This window comes from Lissotriton vulgaris, chromosome 12 (assembly GCF_964263255.1).
Source record: "Lissotriton vulgaris chromosome 12, aLisVul1.2, whole genome shotgun sequence".
Lineage (NCBI taxonomy): Eukaryota > Metazoa > Chordata > Amphibia > Caudata > Salamandridae > Lissotriton > Lissotriton vulgaris.
This window is the reverse complement of record NC_141700.1, coordinates 9,617,643-9,624,896: the sequence shown is the minus strand read 5'-3', so window position 1 is coordinate 9,624,896 and position 7,254 is coordinate 9,617,643.

The following is a 7,254-nucleotide window of genomic DNA, read 5'->3' as shown; positions in this document are numbered from 1 at the left end:
TCTCCCGGACCAGGAGGCGTTGTCGGCGACCACGGTGGAGGTGCGAGCTGTCCCACGACGGATGTCGCTGTCGGCGTCTTGAGTGGACCAGGAGGGTCCGGGGTGCTTCTCGAAAAGATGGAAGCAAGGGCCAGTCTGGAGCAACCAGACCGGCAGTGATGATTCTCGGATGTCGTCACAGAAGGACACAAGCCAGCGGCTAGTGACCAGACAACGTGCTGAGCAGCGAGCAGAAGGGCCCCACGCAGATCGTGGAGATGCTGGGAGACTGCACTTCGGTGCTGGAGCGGCTCAGGGTCGGGGCTTCTCGGACCCCAGAGCACTCACCAGAGAGTTACCTCGATGGTCGTGCTGGTTTTTAAGAGCGTGCAGGTTCTGATGATGGCCGGTCCCTCGAGGTCTCGTCGCACCCACAGATCACAGCTGAGCTGATGACGTGGGTAGAGGTCAGAGGTGCCAGGGAAGCCGGTTCTCGTCGAGCTGGGCCGTCGGATTCCTTGAGGAAGGACTTACAGCAAACCGCAGAGTTCTTAGATGGTGCCCGCTGATGCAGGGTGACTACTCCTTAGCCACAAGGGAGAAATCTTGAGAAGAGTCTTGAAGTCCTTTCGTAGAAAGTATTCTTGATTCAAAGATGATCTAATTTGGAAGGGTCCCCGCTCCGGCCTTTATCCTAAAGAAAGGGGCGGTTACATGACTAGGTCCTGCCCTAAGGGTGGGACCAGGAAGGGGGGTAGTTACACCCCTCTCCCCTGCCGGACTTTCCCCAGGCCAGGGCTGTCGCCCCTGGAACTGGTTCTAACCGGCAGATGCGTAGTGAGCACCGGGGTGCCACTCCGCAGTCACCTTCTCGCAAAAGCCCTACCTACCCAGAATACACAAACCCTGTCTGGGACGGTGCGAACACCGCCCTCGACAGGAAACCCTTTGTCCAAGTGCTCCTCGCTGGAAGGACTCCCAGCAGCAGGAGGTCAGACTCGTGTCTGTGGTGGCAGCATCCATTTTGTGGAGCTGAGGCTTTCGTTAACTTTAACCGGGGTTCACAGTTACGTACATGTCGTGTCCCTCTAGAAGGGCGGAATGCTAACCTCGTCGCCAGAGTTGGTGAGAGGGCAGCATCCCGATTCGTATGACACCTTACTCGACATGTCTTGATAACGCGACACCGAAGTTACCGATGTGGCACGCGTTATCATGGAACAGCCATTGGGTCTTTTCTCCGCAAGCTGCAACCGGCTCGGCTCGGGCCAGAACACAGTTCACACGAGCCCATGCACTCTGCCTTCAGGATTGTCAAGGCCTGCCATAGGAGTGACTGGTAGGAACTCGGGTGTCCATTGGATGGTTAGATATAGAGCTACTATACCTAAAGCAAAGGGTGATTACACGACTTTGCCCCAGCTGTCATGCAGCCAGTTGTGTCAAATTTAGGAGGCCAGTCAGGGGTGGCATAATACATGCTGCAGCCCCTGGCGGCCCTGGGTACACCTATGCCCTGAGTTACAGGGTCTGATAAGGTGGCCCAGTACCAATTGGTAAATGCACCTAGGGTACATGTTGTAATTTAGAAAGAGAACAGCCAGGCTGTGGGTCTGATTGGCAGGCCCACAGCCAGAGAAAGTCGTAAACCAGTGAAACAAAAGCAAAAAAATCTGGGTGATCATAGGATTGCAGACCCTACTCTCCTACATGACCCCCCCCCCAAACGTCGGAACAACTAGCTAACCTTGACCAGGTAAGTCTTCTTGTTCTAAGTGGAAATATCTGGAGAGCCCATCGGCATTGCCATGATCAGTACCAGGTCTATGTTCCACTGTGAAGTCCATCCCCTGTAGGGAAATGGACCACCTAAGCAGTTTGGGGTTTTCACCCTTCATCTGATTTAGCCATAAGAGGGGCTTATGGTCGGTCTGAATCTTGAAGTGAGTGCCAAACAAGTATGGCCTCAGCTTCTTCAGGGCCCAAACCACAGCAAAGGCCTCCCTCTCGATAGCTGACCAATTCTTCTCTCTAGGGGTCAGCCTTCTGCTTATGAAAGCAATGGGCTGGTCTTGACCATCAAAATTCAGTTGAGAAAGAACAGCTCCCACACCCAACTCAGAAGCATCTGTTTGGACAATGAATGGTTTGGAGTAGTCCGGACTCTTGAGGATAGGCGCCGTGCACATGGCCTGCTTTAGGTCATCGAATGCTTTTTGACAGCTCGCTGTCCACTGAACCTTTTTTGGCATTTTCTTACTTGTCAGTTCATTTAATGGTGTCACGATGGAACCATAGTTCCTGACAAACTTCCTATAGTAACCAGTCAGGCCCAAGAAAGCTCGAACCTGAGTCTGGGTGGTTGGAGGAGCCCAGTCCCTGATTGACTGTATCTTGCTCTCCAGTGGCTGAACCTGACCTCCACCTACAAGGTGGCCCAGGTATACAACCTGTGTCTGCCCTATCTGGCACTTGGTGGCCTTGATAGTGAGGCCTGCTGCTTGCAGCGCCTCCAATGTCTTCCGCAGGTGGACCAGGTGATCCTCCCAGGTGGAGCTAAAGACAGCAATATCGTCAAGATACGCCGCACAGAAGTCATCCAGCCCAGTAAGGACGTGATTCACCAACCGTTGGAAGGTGGCAGGTGCATTTTTCAGACCAAAGGGCATCACCACAAACTGATAATGCCCACCAGGGGTTGAAAATGCCGTTTTAGGCTTGGCGTCCTCAGCTAACCTGATTTGCCAATACCCAGCTGTCAGGTCAAACGTACTTAAGTAGTTGGCCGAAGCCAGCCTATCAATAAGCTCGTCTGCCCTTGGTATTGGGTGGGCGTCAGTCTTAGTGACTGCATTGAGACCCCTGTAGTCTACGCAGAACCTCATCTCTCTCTTACCACCCTGGGTGTGAGGTTTCGGCACTAGAACTACGGGACTAGCCCAAGGGCTATCCGAGGGTTCAATGACTCCCAGCTCCAACATTTTCTGCACTTCACTTTTGATGCAGTCTCTAACGTGATCAGGCTGCCTGTAGATCTTACTCTTTACGGGCAAGCTGTCACCAGTGTCGACCTCATGGGTGCACCAATCGGTCTGACTGGGTGTCAGAGAAAACAGATGTCGGAACGACTGAAGAACCTGTTTACAGTCGCTCTGTTGATGTTCGGAGGGGCTGCCACAAAAGACAACACCATTTACCGAGCCATCGTCAGGATTCTGAGTGAGCAGGTCGGGGAGAGGGTCACTCTCCTCTTCCTGTCCCTCATCTAGGGCCATGAGCAAACTCATGTCCTTCCTGTCGACATATGCTTTTAGCCTGTTGACATGAAGCACCCTGTGGGGGCTCCGGGGAGTTCCCAGGTCGACCAGGTAGGTGACCTCTCCCTTCTTCTCCAGGATGGTGTGGGGCCCGGACCATTTGTCCTTGAGTGCTGCTGGGGCCACTGGCTCCAACACCCACACCTTCTGTCCGGGCTGGTAAACAGTCAAGACAGCCTTTTGGTCATGCCAAGCTTTTTGGAGTTCTTGGCTGGCCTTAAGGTTTTCGGATGCCTTCTCCATGTATTCAGCCATCCGCGAGCGGAGGCCGAGCACATAGTCCACTATGTTGGTTGCCGGCTTTTTGAGAGGTCTCTCCCATCCTTCCTTCACCAAACACAGGGGTCCTCTTACAGGATGCCCGTACAAAAGTTCAAAAGGGCTGTAGCCAACCCCCTTCTGTGGGACTTCTCTGTAGGCGAACAAGAGGCAGGGGATCAGGACGTCCCATCTACGCCGAAGCTTTTCCGGTAGTCCATGAATCATCCCTTTTAGGGTCCTGTTGAATCTCTCAACAAGCCCATTGCATTGTGGATGATAGGGTGTGGTGAACTTGTAGTTGACACCACATTCCTTCCACATAGCAGTTAAGTAGCTCGACATAAAGTTTGCACCTCTGTCGGAGACGACCTCCTTAGGGAAGCCCACTCTGGAGAATACTCCAACTAGGGCTCTTGCCACAACAGGTGCTGTAGTGGTCCTAAGGGGAATAGCTTCAGGGTACCTGGTGGCATGATCCACTACCACCAGTATAAACTTGTGCCCTGATGCTGTTGGTGGTTCCATGGGACCGACGATGTCGATCCCCACCCGTTCAAAGGGCACCCCCACCACAGGCATTGGTATAAGGGGGGCCTTTGTCGTGCCACCTGACTTACCACTGGCTTGGCAAGTGACACAGGAGCGGCAAAACTCCTTGGTATCTTCATTCATGTGAGGCCAGTGAAAGTGCGAGACAAGCCTGTCCCACGTTTTCGTCTGGCCTAAGTGACCTGCTAAGGGAATCTCGTGGGCCAAGGTAAGTAGGAAACCACGCTGAGACAAGGGGACGACCAGCCTCCTGGTCATGCCAGGCTTGGGGTCTCTTGACTCAGTGTACAGGAGTCCATCTTCCCAGTATACCTTGTGGGTACCTGTGGCGTTCCCAGCAGCCTCAGCAGCAGCCTGCTGTCTGAGGGGTTCAAGAGAAGGGCAGTCTAACTGGTCCTTCCCCAGGTCTTCCCTTGAGGGTCCCCCTGAGCCCAAGAATTCAACTTGATCAAGTTCGAACTCCCGAGGCTCAGTTTCCCTCAATTCCTGTAGGTCAGCCTCCTCTGAGACTTGATCCTCGACCTGGGCAAGGGGGAAGGCGCAGCCTTAACCCTACTGCTCTTTTTCTTGGGAGGTGTCTGGTCCGTTGTTCCAGGATCCAGCACCTGTTCAGTGGGGCATTTCCTGACCTGTGACCTAGTCACAGCGAACACATGTGCTGGCAAACCTAACATTTCCATGTGAGTCCGGTGCTCCACTTCTGACCATTGTGACGACTCCAAATCATTGCCCAACAAACAATCCACTGGGAGGTCTGGACTAACTACAACCTTCTTTTGGCCAGTTACCCCTCCCCAGGAGAAAGCTACAATTGCCATACTGTGATTGGTAGTGACATTGCTTGCATTGGTCACCAGGAATTCTGTACCTGGCATGATCTGTCCAGGGTCCACAAAGTTAGGCGTCACCATGGTGACGCTGGCACAAGTGTCCCTATAGGCCTGAGCCATCTTTCCATTTATGAAAGGCGTCTGTCGGTATTTGCCCAGCGTATTGGGACTTATGTCAGGGGACACGTCCGCGTCCCCCATACTGACAAGGACAGCCTGAGTGAGTGTGCCAACTAAGTTGTCACGCCCCTCAGAACCCAGGGTTAACCCTACTAAACCCTTGGGAGGCGCACTACCACTGCTGACTGTACTAGGGGGCACAGGTGCCTTAGGGGCTGCAGTGGCAGGAGTCTGCCCTCCTCCTTTCTTGGTGCACTCACTAAACCAGTGAGATTTACTTTTACAGTACTGGCACCATCTTTTGGATTGGCCTTCTTTCTTCTTTTGGGGAGCCTGACCCCCACCCTCTTTGGGTTGTTGGGGTCCTGTCGAAGACTTCTGGTCATTTTGTTCCCCTTTAGAATCTTTACCCTTCTGGTCTGCTTTCTTCTGACCACCTTGATTCTGGCCCTGGTTCTGTTTAACTCTCGTACGAACCCTTTTGTCTGCCTTCTGTCCCAATTCTTGGGGAGAGGTCAGATCCGAGTCGACAAGATGCTGATGCAACAACTGGTTCTGACAATTGTTTAAAATTTGTTCTCTCATCATCAAATTATACAATCCTTTGAAATCAGTAACCTTACTGCCCAGCAACCAGCCCTCAAAAGCCTTAGTGGCACAATCGACAAAATCAGACCAGTCTTGAGCCTGCGTTTTCTGGGTATCCCTGAACAGCACCCTGTACTGCTCAGTGGTTAGGCCGAACCCTTCAACGAGTGTATTCTTCAAGACTTGGTAATTATTAGCGTCCTCTACCCTTGTGGTGAGGAGCTTGTCTCTTCCTTTTCCTTCAAAGGAGAGCCACAAGATAGCTGCCCACTGACTCTGGGGAATGCCTTGCACAGTGCAGGCCCTCTCCAAAGCAGTAATCCATTTGTGGATGTCGTCCCCTTGCTTAAAGGGGGGCACTATCTTCCCAAGGTGTTTCGTATCGAAACTCTTTTCCCTATTACTAGGTACATTGCTGCCACCAGTGGGGATTGCCCCACTTAACTGTTGCTCTCTAGCGAAAGCAAGCTTTTCCTTGGCCAGGGCAAGTTCTTCCCTTTCGATCCTTAGATTAGCTGCCCTTTCTTTCGCTTCGTACACTCTCCTCTGAGGGGACGTCATCCCTCTTTGAGAAGAGTTGTGAGAGCCGTTGGTATGAAGGGATCTGCCAGAGTCTCTTGACAGAGATCGGGCTCGTCCATTCCCCAGGTTAAGCGGAACCGACAGCAGCGCCGGGGTTCCCCCAGTACCACTATCGTGTCTGCTTAAGTTGGACCGTGTTAGTCTGACGACTTCTACCTGTCCCTTATCTGCCTCGTCCCCAGAGAGATCCTCATCCTCATCCTCCTCCACATCCTCGTTCTCGGTTGCGAGGTGAATGAGGTCAGGATCGTCCCGGGTTCCCTTGAGGGGAGGCATGTCTCCTTCTGGATTAGAAGAGCTACGAAGTTTCTCAGCTCTCCTGGCATCATAAGTCTCCAAGAGACCAATCAGAAAGGACGTTGTGGGGTTAGACCCCTGCTGAATCTTCCGGGAGTGACACAATCGTCTTAACTCCTTGAAGCTCAGCACAGTATATCCTGAAGGGATGACCTGTGGAGGGTCAACTGACACAAGGGGAGACTCAGAGTTTCCTCCTTGGCCCGACATACTGTTTCTAGTGTGGTGTAAGTGATGCACCTACCTACACTATGTGTTTTCCTACTGATCCCTTGCTAAGAGTTGTAGCCAAGGTGTGCTAAGCCTTGAGGAGCTACAACAGCTGGTTCAGTAGAACTCAGAGTATTCTAAGCTTTAGTTATATGTACTAACAGTATTTGCGCGATCTTTCAACAAGATATTCTTAGGATACGTGTGGTAAAACAACAGCAAGCTCAAATCCCACCCGCTGCTCACCAGTGTGAGAAGTTGGCCCGATATGCAACGTTCGCTATTCTAGCGACCGCTATGTATCGTTCCAACGACCCTTATGGTGTTTGGTTGTAAGTCAACCTATAGACCAGCTATCCTAGTAGCGTGGATACGAGCAGTCTAAGGCTAAAGACTCGAGAGGGCGCGTTAAGCCAGCTGTTTACCACACATGTACCCCTTGAACACCCAGTGAAAGGACACCACACAAGTGTTATGAAAATAAACAGTATATTTATTAAGAATCACAACAGCCCTGTACT